Here is a 22,872-nt window from a genome sequence, read left to right on the forward strand (position 1 = left end):
GCTATGTCCACACCAGGGCCTCCTAGCAGGAGACTTTCCAGAGGCCTTGTGAGCCCACAGATCATCGTATGTGCAAAGTCATCAACCACAGTCCAGGAAGGCGCTCTGAGGAAGACTTCTGCATTGTGCCCGCAGCCTTCAGAAAGGTGGGCCCGGTTAGTGAGCCGTCCCTGGGTGCGATCTACTCCTTTCAAAGACGAGTTGGGGCCCAGATGCTGCTGCCACACCATCATTCACACAGGATGCCATTTCCGTATCCAGAACACCCATTTTTAGAAATCCTGAACTCTTATCATGGGAGAAGTACCAGTTCCCATAAAAGATGTCTCTGTATTACAACTGGTGAAGAGAGTTGGGTTAAAATAAGATGGATGCATCTGACCAAAGAGGAGAAGAGAAAATGAGTGCCTGGCTTAGTTTTCCATGAACCTCTAAGCAAGAGGGACTTCTCTATAGGAATTTCCCATGTATTCTGTTTTTTTTTGTTTTGTTTTTTGACTCCTCTCTGGTGATCAGCTCTGTGCTCTCACCCTGTGGTAACTTGGTCAGATCTAAGGCTGTGACACAGCAGTGGTGAACCTCCACTTATTGCCCAGTGGGTCGCTAACTGCCCCAAGGCATTTATTTGCTACCACATGCTACAGGTGCCCATCAAGGCAAACATTAAAGAGCCTACACACATTTCCTCTAACTAGTGTATCCTGAGCAATTTAAATGTCGAGATTTTGTTTGCATAGAGTTACCATGATATTGGTTTAAATGGGCTGGACAATTCAGTCAAAAGACTTACAAATTTTTCGAAATTGACTGATTGACTGTAGGGAGTTCTATGGGTTGCTATGTATTTTTATAGGGACAGGCAAATAAATACTATAGAAAAGCTCATTTGTGTGTGTGTGTGTGTGTGTGTGTGTCTGTCTGTCTGTCTCTCTCTCTCACACACATACATACACACATAACTTAATATTAATCTATTTTGAAAAGTTTCACTAGAAAGTTCAACAAAGCTTTGCAAAATTAAACAGGATTTTATATAAACTGTCCCAAATCACAAAGCCATAAACATTTCCTACTCAAAATGCTGTAACTTTTTCCCAAGGACAGTTACTCTGCCTCCATCTCAAGTATTACTCCATGAGCATGATGAACTCACCGAATTTCATTTGATTTACAAGTATTTAAGGAATGTCTATTGCATGCCAGGACACCATGCCAGGGACCCAGGGTTGAACGTCACAATCCTAGTACCTTGTCTTTACGAAGGTGACAGTCTAGAGCAGGAGACAGCAAACTACAGTCGGGGACAAAACCGAGCCCATCACTTGTTTTGGTAAATGAAGCTTCACTGAACACAGCCACACCTAGTGATGGCTGCGTTGACACTCTAATGACACAACTGAGTCACTGTGACAGAATCATATGGCCTACAACACCGAAAATGTTTACCAGCTGGTCCTTTACAGAACAATGTTTGCGGACCCTAGTCTAGAGCAGTGGTTCCCAGCCCTAGCTGCAATTTCAAATCATCTGGGGAAACTTGGGACAAAAGTACCATCAGTGCCTAAACCATCCCAGACTAATTAAGTCGGACTCTCTGGGGTACAGGCCCTGGCATCTGTTTCTGCAAAAGCTCCCCCCAGTGATCCTGATGCAGAGCCAGGGTCAAGAACCACAGACAGATACAGTAGACTTCGCAGAGGCATCATGAATGTGACACGGGCAGGGAGTCGCTTTCTGAGAGCCATGGAGTCACTGAACATTACTTCTCCCGGAGGTGAGGCCAGTGTTCTCTGCTGCTCCCTGATGTGCCACTTCAGTGGCATAGGGGCCTGTCTCAAAGAGAGTTGACTCTGAGACACCCTTATCCATGGAGAACAGCTAAAATTCAGAATTTGCTCAAAGAGAAGATAATCAAATATGTATGTATTCACTTATCCTCTGGTAGTTAAGCACATCATGCCCTGAGTGAGTTTTAATATTATTTCAGAAGCCAGGATAAGTAAACTGGCCTATAGAAAGGACCCATTTAATTGGACACCTAAATTTTCTCATTGACAGCACCTCATCTGAGGGACCCTGAAGGATCTCAGTGCCTATTAAAATATGAAGATGGTCATCTCTGATCAGCTCCAGAATGGGGACAGGGGACAGTCTGGAAGCCTTCATTCAAGCCTGATTTCCCCTGGGCCCCAAGCACGTCGTTCGGGTGTTTGTAGAAAGAATTGAACAGCAACCTGAACTTGCTAAGGCTCTGCTAACAACTCCTGCAGACCAGCCTCTCAGAACAAATTCAGAGCTTCCCCAGGACCTATGAGGCCTCCGGAGACCTGGGGAAAAACAAATTCAAATATTCTACATGGCCTAACTTACTTTTCATTAAGCCTCTATTTATCAATTAGTAACTGTGGGCTCAGAACTGCCTAGGCACTGCGTGGCATATATTTCAAAGCATTTATAATCTCTGTATACACACACACACACACACACACACACACACACACACTCACCCAAGAAATGTTTACATAATAATATCAGAGAATGTATGATTACATTCCAAAAGGTGCAACTCAGAGTAGCAATCCTTTTCTGTCTGGAGGCTGAAGCTGTCTGACATTCCTTGGAGGAAGATGGCCTTAAAAGCCGAGCCAAAGTCCCACAGCCACAGGGGAGCAGGGAGTGGGTTCCAAAATGAACTGATAATACCCATCAAAGAAGGAACAAAGAAAATTGTAGGTACAAGGGAGGAAAACTTCTCCGCAACCCCCTCAGGATCCCTGGCTGGGCCAGAAAATGAACTATTAAAGGAGGTAAGCATACCAATTTAACAGAAGTTTTACATGACACAGGAGCCTTCATTACTAAATAAAGACTGGAAGAAGCAGTTAAGCCTGAGCACTTTTATAATAGGTTTGATGAAGAGTGGAAAGCTGTAGAAAAATGTGATAGGACAAAAGGGAATGAGCTAAGGGTGGTAAACTAAGGTAAACTCAGCAAGGTCCATTCATTGGGATTCCCCTCAGCATCCCTCTGCCCCTCTGTCTTTGGAGATGAGGATGCTCCTTTCCTTTGGTATAGGAAGGGGACCTCTCACATGAAGGTCTTTTGATCTGCTTCAAGGGAGAAGGAGGAGGTCCGAGAGTCCTTCCTGCATGTGCAATTCCTCAAATTCCTTCAGCTGAAAATATTAAATATGTTAAGGCACCATTTTTAAATAGTGTATTGGTTTTTAGAGAATGAGTAAGAGAGAGGGAGAGAGAAACATCGATGTGAGAGCACAACATCAATTAGCTGCCTCCAGCACACCCCCACCCAGGGATCAAGCCCACAACCTCGGGCATATGCCCTTGACTGGGAATCGAACCAGCAACCTCCTGATGTATGGGATAACACCCAACCAAATGAGCCATACCACCATATTTCTGAGCAGCGTGTTATGAACCGAGTCATAGGCCAGAGCCAAACTGTCTTGTGGAACCAGGGAAAGGAGACATTTATGGCCTAAGGAAAGATCCACTGGAAAAACAGGAAGGCGGGAGATTGTTAAGTAAGAGGGTCCTGGGAGATCAGAAGAGTCTTGGGCGATCTGAAGGCCACTCTAGAAAGGTTCTCCAATTTCATACTTTGCAGGGCATGTTCATATCTGTTACCTCACAGTGCCCTTTCAACAATTCCGTGGATCAAAAATTATTCATTATCTCAATTTTAAGGAATAGGTAACTGTAACTGGCTTTCTAAAAAGTTAAGTAATTTTCCCAAGGTAATAAACCTAGCAAGTGGTCAAGTGAGAAGCATAATCCAGTCCTTAAGGTTCAAGTTCAGTGTTCTCTTTACTACAGGACAATGTTGGGAGATGGAGTGAAGACCTGCTCTCTCATCTTGAAAAATGCCAGCGTGAGCCAGGGTCCTTCTCAGGGCTTCCCCAGCCCTCAGGCTCTAGCTCTAATAACAATGCCATCTAATCATTAGAATTTCCAAGACAAAAGCCACAGCATCACTTTAAGATCACTGTGATAAATTAGGGCTCCTATCCTTTCTACACACACTCAAGGACTGGAAGATGTTAAGGGAAATAAATGAAAATCTGTATACTGCCCCAGGCAAATTTTAGTTTGTTTTGCACAATCAATTCATATTTCAGTACCTTAGCTTTTTGCTAAGGCTTGAAGGGGAACAAAGAGAAGGGAAGAGGGGAGGGAGGAAGAGAAACTGGAAAACCAAAGCTGGAAAAGCAGAGCCCACTGTTGGGTACCTGGGTAGTGTGAGAATGGATAGGACCCTATGGCAGGTCCAGATGGGACCATCTAAATGTATTTTTTTAGACTAGGTCTAGACAAGAAGCTTGAAGCAGGGACTTCACTCTTCCTACTCATGGAACCCTGGCTCTGAGAAGTGCCTGCCTGAGCCAAGTTTTATGAGAGCAGAACTCCGCCAGATTTCTCCTTCAGACCCCCAACAGCACAGCTCACTCACACACATCTCTCAAAGGTTTCAAATCACAGGTAAGGAGGAGCACTTGAGAGGAAGGAATTTGGGTTGTAGCTAAATCCATACCTGCTGAGAAAGTCCAATGTCGTTGGTGCTGCAGGGCCTGGAAAGTACTATGCTAAGTGAAATAAGCCAGTCAGAGAAAGACAAATACCATATGATCTCACTTATAGATGGAATCTAATGAACAAAATAAACTGATGAACAAAATAGGAACAGAGGCATGGATACATGGAACAGACTGATAGCTGTAGAGGGGGGTTGAGGGGCTGGATGAAAGAAGGTGAAAGGATTAAGCAAAAAAAACACACAAAACATATATATAACACAGACACAGACAACAGTGTGGTGATAGCCAGAGGGAAAGGAGGGTGGAGGGTAGGTAGAGGTAGAAAAGGGGGAGGGGGAGAGAGATGGAAAAAGACTTTGCTTGGGGTGATGGGTGCATGATGCAATGTACAGATGATGTTTTATTGAGTTGTACACTTGAAACCTGTATGGTTTTGTGAACCAATGTCACCCCAATAAATTCAAAAGAAAAAAAGAGAGGTGCTGTGACTGAGGTTTTAAGTTAGGAAATAAAATGAAAATTCGGAGTCACTCATCAGGGTGGACTAATCACAGATATCTGAAACACACCCACCTTTCAAAGGGCAGTAAAAAATGCCATCTCCTACAAGGGAAATCTCCCCTTTCTCATCATTACTCCTGCCATGACTTCTAACCTGCCATGTAACAGTCATGTACTTAAGGGAGTCACAAACTTGAGCCATAGAAGCAGAGGTGCAGAAGGCAGGACTGGCCTTTAGACACTATTTTCTCTAGGATTCCACACCCACCCGGGGTCAGTAAATTACAGCCCAGGGGCCTGATTGTAAGTCCCACAACCTAAGAATGTTGTTCACGGTTTTAAATGGTTGAAAAGAATAAAAAGAAGAAGAATATTTTGTGACCTGTGCAATTGACATGAAATTCAAATTTTGGCACCCATTAATGTTATTGGAACACAGACATGCCCATTTGTTTAGGTATTGTCTATGGCTGCTTTCCCAGTACAACTCAGAGTTGAGTAGTTGTAACAGAAACTATAGGGCTCCCAAAGTCTACAATACTGACTCCCTGGTCTGCACAATAGTAAGAACTCTCAACAAATGTTTGGGGTCTAAGGGAAAGAACAGAGTGTGAGGCAAGGAGAAAGAGAAGAAGGAACGAAGGGAGAGAACCAGAGATGGAGGGAGGGAAGAGGGTTGAGAAGGAAAGGAGAATAATAGACATAAGAATGGGAAGTAAGAATAAGGAAAGGAAGTGAAGACAGTCAAGGACTTCTAAGGGCATAAAAGGGTGCAGAGGTCAGTCCTTCCGGTTTAATAAACCATTGGGAGTGAGAAGAACTATTTATGTCCCCAGATTCGGAAGCTCTCCCTGTTCGCACTGACTCAACGAAGTATACCATCATATACTTTGGTATATGTTCTCTGTGGTTTTAAAAATAAGTGTTGGAGATGGATGGTGTGATGGTTGCACAACAATGTGAATGAATGTAATATTACTAATCCATACATGTAAAAATGATTAAAATGGTAAATTTTATATTGTGTATATTTTACAATAGTAAAAAATAAATTTTGGTTACAGTGTTCTCTACGTGTTAATTAAGTCAATTTGGCAAATAACGTTGTGCAGGAGTTCTATACCTTCATTAACTTTTTGTCTTTATGTTCTGTCAATTACTGAGAGAGATATATTAAATTTTCCTACTGTGATTATGAATTCCTCTATTTCTCCTTTGGATCTCCTTTGCACTGTTTTATACATTTTAGAATTGTTTTATAGATTTTGGGGCTCTCACCAGGTGGACTCATTACATCTTCAGTGAATTGGCTATTTTGTCATTATGATAATTCTATTTTTATCTCTAGTAATATTTTCTGTCTTAAATGTTTCCTTTCATATTAATATAGCTATATCAGCTTTCTTTCAGTAGATGTTTTCTTATCCTACTGAACGACTGAACTTTCAACCTTTCAGTATACATATATTATGTTATATCTCTATAAAAATATAGTTGGATTTGTTTTTAATTTAGTCTGACAACTTACTTTTTTTAAATTGATACATTTGGTCTGCATACATTTAGTAAAATTACTGATCTTTTTTAGTTTAGATTTGTCATCTTCTTACTTAACCCTTCCTATAACTATTGTTTTCGTATGTTCTTTTTCTATCATTCTTGATTTCTTTTGGATTGATTGAATATTATTTATTCTGTACTCCTTCTAAGATGTTATGAGTTCCTTTAGTGTAAGTATATGTATTTTATTTAGACTCTACCTAGGGATAAAAATACACATTCTTGACCCATCAAAGTCAAATGTAAATTCAGACTTTCACTTGTTCCTTGGCAATTCAAGTGCCCCAAATACTTTAACTCCATTAGTTCTCCTCCAACTTATATGCCATTGATATAGTGCAGTTTAGTTTTATATATTTATTCTTCCCACATGACATTATTTTGTAATTAATATTTATTTATAGGTATCCACGCATTTCTCTTACCACTTTTCCTACCTTCAATCAGGAATCACTGGAGAATATCTTTTATATTTTCCTTTAGTATAGATCTGCCAGTGACACATCCTTTCAGATTTTGCTTATAAAACACTAGAGGCCCAGTGCACAAAATTGTGCATGGAGCGGGGCGGGGGGTGGGGGGGCTCAGTCCGGCCTGCACCCTCTTCAATCTGAGACCCCTCGTGGGATGTCTGACTGCCAGTTTAGGCCCCATCCCACAGGGATGTTAAATCGGCAGTCCGACATCCCTCTCACAATCCAGAACTGCTGGCTCCTAACCGTTCACCTGCCTGCTTGCCTGATTGCCCCTAACCACCTCTGCTTGCTGGCCTGATCACCCCCTAACTGGTCCCCTGCTGGCCTGGTCACCCCGTAACTGCCCCCCTGCCAGCCTGGTCACCCCTAACTGCCTCTGCCTTGGCCCCCGCCACTATGGCTTTGTCTGGAAGGAAGTTGGACGTACAGAAGATGTCCCGTTGACCTGGTCTAATTAGTATATTACCCTTTTATTAGTATAGATTTCCTTTTTGCCTTAATATTTTAAAGGATACTCTCACTGAGTATAGAATTCCAAGTTGCAACCTTTGTTCAGTGCTTTTAATATACCATTCATTAATTACGGGCATCCACCATCATTGTTTAAAAGTCCATAGTTAATCTCGTTGCTCTTTTCTCTCTGACTACTCTTTAATATTTTCTCACTGTCTTGTGTTTTCAGCAGTTTAATATTGCATGCAATTTTACAGTGTTTATTCTATTTTGGGCTTAGAGTGCTTTTTTAATATGTGATATCTTTGATCAGTTTTGGGAAACTCTCAGCCATTGTCTCTTAGAAATTGCTTTTACCCAGTCCTCTCTCTCCTATTCTGTTGGGCTTCCAATTACACATTATACCTTTTCTCTCTATGCCTTACTGTTGTTTTTTCTCTTTTTCCCCATTTCCTTCTTTCACCCCCAAAGCTTCATTTTGAATATTTTCTTTTGACATATTACATTTTACTTGTTCTATCTTTGACTGTGTCTATCCATCTGTCAGTGTTAATTCATTGAGTTCTTTATTTCCACTCTATTTTAAATTCTAGGATATTTGAGTGTTTAGTTTATACCCCAAATTCTCAGTCTTTCTTTGAACATATCAACACATCATGGTTATTTGAAAATTCATGTTGATAACTCATTACCTGGATCCCCTCTGGTCTGTTTATATTATATACTGTTTCTCTTAACTTTTTATCACATTATTTATATGCTTAGTTATTTTTTCTCGAGTACATAATAGTGTATATAGAAAATTATTATAGCAATTTCAGGATTTAAAGTATAAAATTGTCCTCCAGAGAGGATTTATGTTTTCTTTTGAAAGATGGCTAAAGCACTAGCAGCCCAGGTGACCTTATTCCAGTAGGAGACTGAGAGAATTGGAAGCTGGGCTTCAGTCCCTGCAAATAAGTATAAAATCAGTTTAACCTTACTCCAACTGCAAGGCTAGTGTTTTTCCAGAGTTCTCATTCCTTTGCAGTCTCTGAACTCCAATATGTCCCCCAGCTTTGTGAGACTGTCAGGAATTGTGCCCAGCTTCTCAGTCTCCAGGTAACCTCTTCCAAGATTCCAATAGTTTCCCCTGGGGAGTGTTAGTCCAAACACCAGACTCACCTATCTAGGTTTCATTACTCCCTAGATGGTGGCCCTGCTAGTTTTTAACATTTTTTTCCCAGCTTTTCTAGATGCTCTCAGTAGGATGGTTGTCAACATTACTCAGTCCTCCATTACAAAAAGGAAAACTCTTGACAGGAAATGTTTTTAGATGATGATAACATTTATTAAGTTTCTTCACCCTACCCCAGAAATTTATGCCATCCTTATATTTTCTTAATCCCTCTGTCACCCATCCTTCAACTATAACAACAAAGTCAAAATGCAAGTCTAAGAGAAAAGATGAAAAAGTTTAAAAATTAACAATAATCTTTACTTTTGTCAGCAATTTCACATATAGTTTAATCTCATGTAATATCACAACTTTACACTTTATCATACTTTAGGCATGATGACAGTGAGCCTCTAAGAATGGAATTAGTTTTCAAGGTACAGCCCAAACTTGAACCCAAATCTCTCTAACTTCATTTTCATACCCCATTTCACTGGGTAACAGAAGCTCCTGAAGGGACTGCCTAGATAGAAAAATAGTGAGGAGGTGGAAGCAAAAGGTCTCACTAAGAATCAGGAACATAAAACCCATGAAAGCAGCTATCTAGCAGAACACATGAGCATTTTTTAAAGAAACCAATTCAAAAGAGGCAGAGAGCATCATCCAGTGAAAACAAAAGTGTCTTTGCTGCACCTGGCTAAACTGTTTCCAGGGCTTCCTGATGGAACATTTTACCAATGGGACCAACTGAATCTCTAAGAATTGCCCTTTCCTTAGGAAGCTAGATCCTGGTACAGGATAAATTACTCTTACAGGTAAATCATGGAAAACCTTGATCTTGTGTGGTTAAGATCCTTTTAATGGCCCAGACTTGCTTAAACAAGATCATCTATTACCAAACCTTTTTTATAATCTCAGTTCTTACTACATGCCAGACACTATGAGAGGAATACAACACAGATCAAAATAGACAAAGTCCCTGTTCTCATAGACGATTTAGTGGAGGTAATTGTTTTACCAATCATCACATAAGTGGTATAAATGGTGAATGTTTAAAACCCAGCTCTCAGGGGTAGTGGGGAGTGAGTTCTGGTTTATAGCATTGGCCCATTTCTTTAGTGTAAAAATTCCTATCATGACTGATTCCAGGCTATCAAGATGCTGTCACTGAACATGGAGTAGAGAAGAGATGCACATAATCAGCTCTCATTAAGACTGGCTCGAGAGAAACGTCTGCCCTTTCCTGGATACCTCAATGAAATTGTGTTAGGGGCCTTGCATGTAATGGGAGATTATCAGACAAAACCTCTTTTGACCTATCCTATCTATGGGGCAGGACAAACTTCTGTTTACTGAATGTCTGCTCTTCTCATCATTCTGCAATGACCCTTTGAAGCCCCTAAGGCACCTTGCCTCATGCCTAGCTCATGATGTCTTATATACCAATCCCCCTTTCTATCTCTGAACCTCTTGTGCATGTGGGGTCTCTGACTTTCATGTAAGCAGGGTTCCTATACACATCTGTATTAAATTTTATTATTTTTCTTGCTAAAAAAAAAAAAGCAGTATGAACCCACTCCAGAGCACCACTGCCCACAATAAATGGAAATGAGATGTGTTCTGAAGCAAAGAAGCCCATTCTATAAGATACGTAACAAAAGAACCATACCCAGTCTACACGGTTACAAGGGCCATTTCTGAGTAAGTGATGCTTGTGCTGATATCCGAAGGATGAGTTCATGTTAACCAGGCAAAGGGTGAGCAAGGGAAATCAACCTGGGTGAAGCACCCATACAATGGAGCACAGCTCATAGTTTATCATGAGCATCAGGTGAGGAATTGGGAGGTCTGTCTCCATTCTAATCTATTCTGGTCTGTTTCCTACACAGCTCAACTTCTCAGTTTCCCACCACTAGCAAAATATGGAGAATGTTCAAAGCTCCCAAGAGAAAAAAAATGCACTTGAAAGCACATGGGAGAACATTCCCCATGTAATGGAAACATAATCCTGGGGCCAGCAGCCTCCTTCACCAACATTGATATCAAGTTGACTCAAGGCACCAAACAGGAATCTGGATTTCAAGGGCCTGGCAGCTTTGCTCAGCTCTTCTCAGCCAATAACACAGCTTCTCTCTCTAAAGTTTGAGATATATTTCCTTATTAAACTTTAAAGAAAAAAATGGTACAAATGGGAGAGGGAGGGAGCAGAGAACAGACAATGATTCTGCATTGAAGTAAATGTGCGAATTGAGAAAATTGTAAGTGCCTAAAAACAGGAGTTTATAATGAAAGTGCCTTCTCAAGCATAACTATAGCATCACTATTCTGATACAAAAATACAATAAACTATCCTATTAAATCAAAGAAGCTAGACTTAATAAGATGGGTGGCATATTAAATAAATGCCAAATGATTATTAAAGTTCTTTTTATTGAGGATTTACAACTATGTCATCAAATAACTGAGCAGCATTCAGGTATAATAAGTCCCATATGAAAAACTTAATTTAAAGTAGTGCAAAGAACCAAAAACATTATTACAAACAGACCATGAAAACTTGGAAAATAGATATGTTAAGAAGCAAAAAAACAAACCAAAAAACCTCATCAATTTATTGTCAAAAGTGGGGACTGAGGCAATGAGGGAGGACAAAATATCATTTACATATGAGCCAACTAAATAGCCATTCAAAAGCACTATAGCATGACAGAATGGGATACTCCACAGGTAGACATGCCTTCCCCTAGGAGATGAATGTTCCTACCTTTTTCTCCTTTGAAAAAAAAAATCATTATTTTTTTAAATGTTAATTTTCTGTACTAAAAAAAAAAAAAAAATCTTTGAGTTTCTTAGAAAATGGTCCTGTCTTCCAAAGTGAGAGTAAGTGAGCTTTAAGAGAAAAAGGGTGTGGCTCAGTAAATTGGACATCATCTCCATACACCAAAGGTTGCCAGTTCGATTCCCAGTCAGGGCACATGACCTGGGCTCAATCCCAGGTAGGGGGCATGCAGGAGGCAGCTGATCCATGTTTCACTCTCACATCAATCTCTCTCTCTCTCTCTCTCTCTCTCTCTCTCTCTCTCTCTCTCAAAAAAAAAAAAAAAAAAAAACAATCAATAATTTTTTTTTTAAAGAAGACCAAAAGGATCTTGTGTCTCTGCCTAGAATATTGCTGAGGGTATTGAAGGAAGGAACAGACAAAGAAATAGAGAGAGGGAAATGGGGAGAGAAGGAGGGAAAAAGGGAGGGAGAAAAGGAGGGAGGGAATGAACAAGGAGGAAAAGGAAGGGGAGGAAGAGAGAGAGATGAAGAGGAGCTAAGAAGGGGAGAGAAGAGAAAAAAGTTACTTCCCTAAGAATAAGTATCTTTCTGGGCTTATCTATTCCTCATTGTGGGACATCAAACAAGATATTCCAAAGTTTAAGCTTCATCAGTTTCCTCACAATCCAATTGAAGGGTTAAGCTCTGAGACCTCTAAATTCCCTTTGAGTTCTAAACTCCTTTGTTCTTTTCTCAAGTCTAGTCCTTGGGTCCTTTGGTAAAGTTTCCTGGAATAGAAGAAAATCCTTGCAGAGTAATAAAACCTTCCAGGAGTATGAGAGACAGAAAGAACAAGGAGAAAGCTTCCAGAGTGATAATTTTACCATCTTGGTTTGTGTTGTCCTTCCTAATTTTGAAGCCTCTCACAGCTGTTACCCTCTTCTCCCGGCCTCCTTGTTTGGTGGATAAAGAAAATATTACTTCCATTAGAGGAGGCAGCTGAGTTCAGGGCTCGCACAGTGGTCACCCATGAGCAGACAGGTCACAGGTAAGGTGAACGGATGGAGTAGGTACCTTACATGCATGTGCAGGACGCTCCAAGGCAGGAAGCCCTAGACACATGGCTCAGCAAAACAGATCAGTACACAGCTTCACAACCAGGCCATCGCTCACCTTTAGCCCACAATAGGCAAAGAAGACACTACAAAGAGTAAGCAAAAAGAGACCAAAAAATTGCACTATTGACAAATGACTTCATTTATAGTCCAGCTTTCGGACACCTTGTCCTTCGTCACAAGTGACACCTAATTTGTCCCTAAAAATACTAGCCTTTACATCTTTGGTACTTAAGGCTTTAGGTTAAGACATGTGGATGTCCCTCATAAATCTGATCTTTTCAGGAGCTGTCAGCACCCGCCCCCCTAGTTACCACCCCGGAGCGATACAGCTACTTTCTTTTCCTCCTAAAAGGCTTCAGTGAGAATAAAGAAATTACATTTAAAATATAAAAAGCAATTCTCCAGCACAGGCAGCAAAAGCCTCATCTAAGCTATGAACAAAAGGGGGAGCAGAAAACTACCAAAAGAAAAATCGAGAAGGGGAAATGTATATTTCTCCATCTCTCTTGTATTTCACTGGCCGGGATCATGGTGGTTCTATACTGTAGAGGGACATCCGTCAACACTAATCAATACACGTGGTGTTAGTCATGGATGATAAATTTGAAAGGGATTATAACTGTAAACAGTGATCAATAGAGACTTGCTGGAGGAGACAGAGAGGAAAAACAGCCTTAAAATGTTACATGGTTAATAAAGTAAGGAGGGTGGGTCAGTCTTAAGCAAAACTCCAGAGACCTATAATGTTCTAGTACCTTCTCTCATGGGAGGCAGGATGGAAGGGGGGAGGAGCGTAAATAATCCTCCCCCAGACCTTTTCACAAGGCCAATTGCTACTAAAAGGGTGCATCAGTAATTTCAGCATAGTTGCTGATCCTTCTGTTGGGAAGGCACCCTCTCCATTAGCATTTGGTTGAAGATTTGTTTCTAGATCCAAGCTGGCATCACTCAAAGCCACAGAGCACAGCTTGCCCTTTCCCCGCCCCCCCTCACCTCTTTCCCTCCAGTCTCTTCTCCCCTCCTTTGATTTCACCCCCTGCACATGACTGAGCAGTGCATTCACAAGCGTGACATCCCTCTCTGCAAACAAATACATCCTGAATCCAAGCAAAAAGGAAAAAAATGCAGGGAGCCTCTGCTGCTCACCCACAGATGAATGGAACTATCCGTCTTGTCACCCAGGGGTCGGAGCGAGAGGTTACTCTGAGTCTATACCTTAGCTTCTCTGCTGACGTTGGCAAGCAACTTCCTTAAAAATAAAACAAAATAAAGAATGAAAAAAAAAGAAGCCTGCCACATCAAGCCCTCGGCTGGTCCCTCTAGAACCCTTCCCAGATTGTGTCTTCTCACCACCTTTGGAGTCGCAGCTCCAGGCCTGACATATAAATTTTTTTCCGCTGACCTTTTAGTGTCCTTTCTGCCAGAGTGTGTAAACCATAAGCTGATATATGAAGGCAATTTTTACTGGTGCCACTTGTATCTGAGTGATTGCACACACTTTACGTTTCTGGCCTGCCACCCCTGCCACCTTTGGAAGATCTCTCTATTTTCTTTTAAGGGAGCTGCAACAAAGGTGAAAGCAAGTTTAACTGCTTCAAGACTTTGATGGCCAGAAGCACCTGTTTGCGGGATTCAGATTCGTATGTGACCAGGGCCCATCCTCAAAGCTGGAATTTTCGCTGCTGCTCTGGGGATCAGCAGGGCAGGAATAATGGGCTGGAGAGGTTAAAGTGGCACTTCTCCCCGCCATCCCACAACCACACAACCACAAACAAAGCTGCCGGACATCAAAGCTCCAAGCCTTGTAGAAGATTCACAGGACACAGAGTCATCATCTCCATAAATTCTAAGAGCCTGGGGACTTCCTTGGTCAGAGTGCAGGGTGTAGGGAGGTGGGGGTGGAGGAGTGAGTGGGTGTAAAGCCAGAGAAGATACCTAGAAAGCAGAATCACAGAGAATCCCATATCCTACCACCCTGTCAGTGTCCTGTCAGCCCCGCAAAGCCAACGCGATGTTTTCCCTCAGCATACCCACAGGTTTGGTCCTGCTATGCTCTGAGACAGGCTGGGGCCTGGGAAGAGAGTCTCTAAGAAGCCACAAAGGAGGCATTTGGTCTTCTTTTTGCACCCTGGGATGAAAGCTAGAAGAGAAGTGTACCATCTACCATCATCACCACCATGATAGTGAATGTAGTAATGCCTGTAGTAGCTCACAAGGGATCGGGTCTCAAAGCCTGAAGCAAGAGGGCCCTGTTGGGTGATATGAAATGTGTGTTGAAAGAGGACGTATAAAAGAGTTGTACTGAGTTTGATGAAGTTGAATCTTGACTGGTCTACTAATGTCCTCCAGGTAGGAGCAGCAATGATGAGTTAAATCTGCAATGGGAAATGTGGCTTCTAAGGAGCTCTTACCGATCATGCCATATTGCCCTCCCATTGCCAACCCTGGAGATCAAGGTTCAATTTCACTAAGTGGCCCAGTGGGTCCCTTTTACTGGAGCATGACTCAATAAGAATGCCCTGCCTACCTTAAATAAGACCCATGGTCACTCTTAACTACTAGGCCCCAACTGTCCCCAGAGACTGTGAGAATCTAGGTAGCCAGTGGAGATGACCCTTGAAAGACCCACCCTTCAGGGGGCTCCTTACTTTAAGGTCATTCCTTGCCAGTGTGTCTTAACCATCTGTGGGAGATCACAGTAATTTACTACTAATAATAAAGTCCTAAGATTAAAAAGTTTTAAAAACATATTTAAACAAATTCTAGTTGACTTCCTCACTCAATGCATTTAAATTTGAGTGAGAAAGCAAGCAAGGAATAATAGCCAGTGTTTGGGAATTGCCAAATCTGAAGACTGTCTGATCTGTGTCACTGGCCATAGGAGAAAAGAGCTACTGATACACCATGGAGCACTGTGACAATTATAAATTATTGCAAGGCTATACCTCCCCCACAAAATTCTTGGGGCAGTGTTCAAAATTTGGACATGTGTTTGGGAGTGTTTTGAATATATAAAAGTCACCTGTCATAGGTGTGGCAGCTGATAAAGAGTAAAAAGTTATAGATCAACTGTTGACCAAAACAGCACAGGATAAAGTGTGTGGTGGGGTAGGATCCAGGTAAGTGGTCAGTAGGCATATGTCCCATGACAGACCTTGGGGAGGTGAGCACAGTTCATATGACAGACCCATCTAGCCTGCTCTGCCAAGAGCCTGACCTGGGACCCAGATGTGGGAAAAGCAACTGAGTTCTACCATAGGGCCATGCAGTTGGGGACTGCAGAGCTGGAAAGCCCAAGGAAGTTTCAGAAAAGAAATGCTATACGACATAGCTTCCTCCTGCTTCCACGCTGAAACTCCACCTTAAGTGAGGATTCTGGCTGCAAGGGGGATAAGGACATGGGCAGTGGCATCTACGTTTGCCAAGCATCAAGAACTCCAGACAGTGGAAGTGATGTTGAGGGTTCCAGCTTAAGTAAATTCCTCTTCAAAACGTGGCAACCAGGCTTTGAGAGGCATTCCAGTGAGGACCCCAGAAAAAATAGCAGTGGTGGCAGCCCCAGGCATAAACTTCAGACATAATTTCAGTATTAGTAGAAGGGATTGGCCCTGCCTGAAGCCTGGCTGGAGACCCTGGGAATGCCTGTGGGGGACAGCTTTGGGATCGGCCAAGCAGAGCTCCAAGGAGCAAAAATCCTTGTGTGTCAACTACAGACTGGGTCAGCTAAAAATCAGTGCTAAAGTATCAAGAGCGTAGCCCTGGCCAGGTGGCTCAGTTGGTTGGAGCATCGTCCCACACACCAAAAGTTTGTGGGTTTGATCCCTGGTCGGGTCACGTACAGGAGGCAACGGATCGACGTTTCTCACATTGATGTTTCTCTCTTTCCCTTACTCTCTCTCTCTAAAATCAATAAAAACATATCTTCAGGTGAGAATTAAAAAAGAGAAAGAAACAGGAACCTATTGTTCACCTCAATCAAGACAGTTGATAGATCTGCAACCCTAGGAGGAGGCACTGAGGGACAGACTCCAGACAGAAAATTCATTTTCATTAAGCATCTTAACCAGTCATTGTTCCAGAAAGCTTGTATATATTGCCTAAGTTAAACTTACAAACAACATTGTGGTGTTTTAACTACACTTTACAGATGAGTAAACTGAGGCTCAGAGAGCCTAAGGAACTTATCTAGCAAGTGTCAGAGCCCAGAACTACCAATCTCCTCAGCCATTGATCTTTTCAATGCATCACATGTCATTTCTCAGGCAGTCAGCCCTTCTCAGACAAAGTGGATGGGACTCAGAGAGTGGAAGGGAAAAAGGATGTTCTGCCCCCTTCAATCCCGGACTCAAACAACTTTTGGACTATTATGAATGCTATACTATTTGCAGAGTAGCCAAGAGCAAAGGTCAAGCAAGAGTGAGGAAGGTCAAGAAACTGGGGAAAAAAGGATTAATGGGCAAAGTTATGCCAAAATTATTTGAAGACACAGCCTGTGGCTTATTTATGCCATTCCCATGTTCCCAACTCCCTCAAAGTGATGGTAATGCTTTCCCTCTTGACTATGTGGTGAAGTTGAGAGTTCTTCCTGCCAACTCCTCATTTGGCAGAAAAAGGATGGAGAAAAGACAAAGAAGAAACTGCTCAGAGAAGGGATTCCTCAGGGAAATTCAAAGGAAAGGCCAGTTCCCAGTGGTACAAGGGAAGATACTCCATCTCATTACTTCTTGAGGTAGGTGAGGGTGTCAAGGACCCAGAGGCTTGCTCTGAATGCTTTTCACAATTTGAATGAAAAGAGGGTGGAGTCAAACAGGGATTTAAAATTCTCTTGCACCAGAAGCAAAAACTTTCCTTACCCACCACTCAAAAGGGATGATTCAGCAAAGCCCTCCTATTCCAAAAGTCAGTTCATTCATTCATTCACTTATTCATTCACAAGTTACTTACTGAGCCCGTACTCTATGAAGGGCACCATGTCAGAGCTAAAACAAACGTGGCCCTCAACCACGGGAGCTGGCAGTCCTACAGAGCAGTTAGACCTGAGCACACAACCACACAATGAAATGTGAAAGGAGAATACATCTTTCAATGAGAGCTTATAAAAAGGGACTGTAACTGAGTCAGAGAGAAGGAGAGGATTTCCTAATGAGTGAATGGAGAGTTGAGATTGAGGAGGAGTTATCTAGGTAAATGATGGTAGAGAGAGAATTCCAGGTAAAGAAAACCACATATGCAAATCCCTGTGGCAGGAGAGGGCATGGCAAGAATGTTGGTGTAGCTGAGGGTAGAGAGAGAGGAGGAAGAGATATGAGACAAGGCTGGAGACACATGTAGAACCCTGACTATTCAGTACATGGAGTATATTAAAGATTGAGGTCTTCACCCTAAAACCAATAGGAAGCCACTGAGGCATTTTCAACTGGAAGAGGAAGTGGCATAATCAGAACTGTGGCTCAAAAGCATCATTCTGGTTTGTAAATTCAAATGAGCCCAGAATGAAAGAAGACAGCCAGTCAGGAGTCCATAGCCAGCTCCAGCAAGGTTATGGTGGTTTGGAACAAGGTATTTGGATGATGATGGAGCCAAGTAGACTGACTCAGATTATTCTGGAAGTAATTCAACAGATCTAGGTGAGGGGCTGATTAAGGGAGATAAGGAAGGTGGAGGTAACAAGGATAATTTGAAGTTCTCTGGTCAAGGTGAGCAAATCATTTCTCCTAGCAAGCAGAAGTATAAAATTATTCTGTCACAGATAACATGACTTCTTTTAGAGAGAAAGCACCACTGTTGCTGGAGAAAAAACAAAGGCATAGAGGGATGTTCTAGAGACCTATAAGACCACGCCTTCTCAAGGTTAGCCAGAAGATCCATAAATTCATGCACTGCCTCTCTCCTCCCCACTTTCCTCCTCCTCTGTATCACTGATGCACATCAGCATGCCTGGCTTGTGGAGGAGGGGAATCTGAAGATCAGCTCCACCAAGAGTGATAGTTTTCCCTTCAACAAATTTCATGGCCATGAACTAGATTCATGGCTTTAAGCTTCTGAGAACCAAACTTTCTATAGCATATACATGGCCAGTTGAGTTTACACCCCAATATGCACCTCCCTCCACTTTGTTCCATCCCAAATTACCAAATCCTTATTTCTCTTTTTGGTGTGTTTACCTGTTGGGTTCTTGCAAAGGCAGTAGCTTACCTTTAATGAGAGGGGAAAAAAGTGTATCCCAGAAAAAGAAAGATTTGAAAAATCACTGAAATATGCAATCTCCAAAACAGGACTCAGATCTCTGAATAGAATAGAAATTCTATTTTCTGTGTCCTAAACGAAAAGGAGAGTGAAGTTCTGGAAAGAAATTCTCAGATGCTGGCTCTCCACTACAGGGACTAAAAAAGATCACCTCCAAGTTCAAAGCAGCTACTAGAGCACCATTCCCCACAGGGAAAGACTCCCTACTGTCTCTGCTTTCCATGACTTTCCAGATGCCACCACACTTCACCCTTCTGGTCTCCTCCATGCCTTCAAAAGGCCCATGTGAGGCAAAGGGGGAATAGTCAAGATGAACTAGAGTCTTCCTCTGCCCCTCCCTCCTGTGGACCACTGTCCTCTCTCCCCAGACTCTCCAGTTAGGAGAAAAGCTTCTTTACTGAGAGCAGCCAGGAGCCCAGAGTGGCTTTTGACTGATGCTGTCAGTCAGATGAAGAGCTCTTGTGGCAGAAACTGTCTTTTGTTCATTAAGTTTGAAAACATGCCCAGGGGCTAGTCTGTGACTGGCTTATCAATAAATGGAAATATACTGATAGGCCCAAATTCATTCCAGGCTTTGATTGAGAAAGGACAGATACCTTGTCAGTTACCTTTCCAATTAAGAATTCTTAAAATCCCCTCTTTTCACTCAGACATTGGTTTTGGTGTGAGGCTCTCCCCAAAACTGGTCATCACTGTGACAGCTTCCAATCTATGGGATAGAAAGGTCTGCCATTAAACACAGAGGTCTCCCATCTTGGATTCTTTCCAAAACCCTCAGTGGAACTGGATCAGAGCTCTGAGTATGTCCCCAATGACTCAGTCCTGAGGGATCTCTTTCAACACAGCCCGCAGGGACTTCAGGAAGGCTGAAGCTAGTAGAGATTGGGTTTACCAAGATTTCCAAATGTCTGTGCAAGACTGTAGGCAAGATTGTAGGACAAGAGGCAGGCCCTGCTAAGGGGCTAGCACACGAGGAAGAGAGAAAGGCAGTATAAAAGGAAGTGAAGGGGAGGAAAGAAAACCACTCATAAAAGCCAAGCAGGATGTCCTTTAGCCTTCTTTAGAAAACAAAATTAAAAAGAGCTCTACTTTCTGACATCAAAATCAAGAGAATGAGACCATAAATAAAAACAATTTTAAAAAGAACAAGCACCAAAATTGCCATCAAACCACCAGGCATTAGCTTAAGAGCTCTAACCCACGGTTTTGAACAATTAACTTTTAAAGTGATTGTTCACCAATCCACCTCGATTCCATTACGTGGGGTAATATCAATATTGGCAGGCACTTACTAAAATTCCAGCTGTGAGGAGATAATACCATCAATGCTAGGTGCCTGGGCCATGGGGTAGGAGGCTGTTCTCACATGGTTTGGCTCATGATTTTCATTTTCTTGCAATTCTTTCCTTCTCATCCCCAGCCGTTGCTCTTTTTTTGCCAAGTGGCATTACTACTCAGTGAATTGCAGCTTCTTAGGGGAGTTTTACCAAGAGGTTCAAAAGACTGGCCATGTTATGTCCCTGAACACGCTACTCCTGTTCTCCTGGTGTCCTTTCATCTAGGAATTTTGGGCTGCTACTGCTGCTCATTCAAACAATAACAATTTATGTCAGAGTTTTTAAATGTCCTTTTCATCATTCTATTCAACAGATATTAAGAGCCAACATTTTTCATTCATTCATCTCACACGAATTGATCACAAACCATGAGCCACAGTCTCCCTCTCCCTATGTGGAGATGAAAGAGGGAAAATAATTTCAAAACAACATTAATGGGGCACCATGGAACATGAAGAGCATCCTACTAAGACCAGGAAGTCAGGGAAAGCCTCGCCTGTGAGTTAAACCTTGAGAAGTGTCTGAAAAGAGAAACAGAAGGAAGGAAAAGTATGTAGAGCAGAAAAAAGAACTTCCAGGCAATAGGAGAATCATGTGCAAAAGCCCACAAGGCAGAGAAGCAGGACATGATGCATTGAAAGAACCATCACAGTAATAAATTATATTAATTGAGCACTTACTCTGTGCCAGACGCTGTGGTGAGCACTTCACAGATATTAGTTCATTTAATGTTCACAACAACTCTGGCAGGCATGTAGTAGTATTACTCTTATTTTCAGATACTATATTACAGAAGCTAATTTCCCCCAATCCGGCAGCCATTAAATAGGATTTGAGCTGCTCCTCTGACTCCAGAACCCACACACTACTACTGTGGCGAGCGACACAGCTTAGTAAGAGTCCAGAGTATGATGGGAGAGGTGAGTGGTATTAAAAATGAGGATTCACAGGTATATAGGAGCCTTACATGTTTTCTAAGGAGTTTGGATATTATTCAGTAATCACTCAGAAACCATGATGGATTTAGGCATAAATGAGAGATTCAATTCGGAAAGATCACTCTGGTGGCAAAGCAAAGAATCTTAATAGTGAAAAAGAATGAGAAAAATAATTTCTCCAGCATTTTGTCCAAATGAACATTTTCTAGTTTATCTCCATAAGCTCTTCACCCCTATTTTTAAAAAATAAAATAAAAATAGAGAAAAGTCACAAGATTTTTTAATTATAAAGAATACTATAGGCTTTGCTTTCAGCCAAGATTGTATAAAAAGAGATTGGACTTAGCCTCCTGCCTGAAACAACAACAAAAGCAGATAACATATATAAAATCTTGTTTTCAAAACATTGGATTTCAGAAATGAAGGTTAAGGATTCCTGAGAGATGGGAAACAAAGGAGCTGATCCCTTGCAATTGCCTAACTTACTGCCTAGAGAGGGTTTCCAGGTCATGATGCAAGGAGGGGGAGGGGGCGACATGGAGCCTAGTTGAAGACATGGAGCTGGGAGTCCTGGAGACAGTTTGAGTTTTCAGGATAGAGTAGTAGCGAGCAGAGAGATGGAAAGAGAGAGGAAAACAACTCTGGGGATCTAAAGAAGGTCCCCCTCTAGGGTTTAGTTGAGTACCGATCAACTCAAATGTGTGAGGAAACTATTCAAGATCAGGGAAAATATTATTTGAAAGAATTAGAGATAAAAAAGAAACAGCACCTATTCTTCCAGCCAGGGTGCAAAATCTCATAATTATACAATGAAGGATTCCCCTCAGTTATGTGGAAAATTAACCCTAGACTATACTACTCTGATCCTGCCTAACAAAGCATAGAAACAAGACATGAAAGACTCAAACTATTTCCAAGTAACTTAATAACATCCCAGAAAAAAAGCTCAAAAATATTTATAGGAATTCTAAACTAATGTAATACCTAACAAAATAAAATTATCAATATCTGGTCTACAATTAAAAAAGACCAGAATGCAAAGCAGAAGAAATATATTATCATAATTATTAGAAAAAAAAACAATACATTGAAATGGACTCAGAATTAATATAGATAATAGAATTAGTAGACAAGAACATTAAAAGAATGATTGAAACTGTATTCCTTATTTTCAAAAACATAAAGAAATACTTTAACGTTGAGACATGAAGGATATTTTGTAAAGGCCCAAATCTAACTTCTAAAGATAAAAATCACAATATCTGAGATGAAACATATACTAGATTAGATTAAGGATAGATTAGACGTTGCAAAAGAGTAAGTTGGTAAATTTGAAGACACAGCAATAGAAAATTCTCAAAACGAAAAGAAAACAATCTGTGAGCTGTTGATGCAACTAGGCAGAGTCTAATATTTATGTTATTTTAGTCTCTGAAAGGGAGAAGGTTATAAAATAATAGCTGAACAAATATTGACTGAAAATTTTCCAAATTTGATGAAAATTATAAACCCACATATCCAAGAAGCTCAACAAATTCAAAGTACAAGAAACATGAAGAAAACTACACTAAGGCACGTCATAATCAAATTTCTTAAAACCCAATGATAAATAGAAAATTTTTAAAGTATCTAGAGAACAAAAAGACACATTACATCCAGAGGAACAAAGATAAGAACAGAGGCAGATTTTTATTTGGAAATTATGCAAACTAGGTGCAATGGAATGACATCTCTATGTATTGAATGGGGAGAAATTGCCAACATAAAATCCT

The sequence above is a fragment of the Eptesicus fuscus genome, chromosome 16 (genome assembly GCF_027574615.1).
Source record: "Eptesicus fuscus isolate TK198812 chromosome 16, DD_ASM_mEF_20220401, whole genome shotgun sequence".
Classification (NCBI taxonomy): Eukaryota; Metazoa; Chordata; class Mammalia; order Chiroptera; family Vespertilionidae; genus Eptesicus; species Eptesicus fuscus.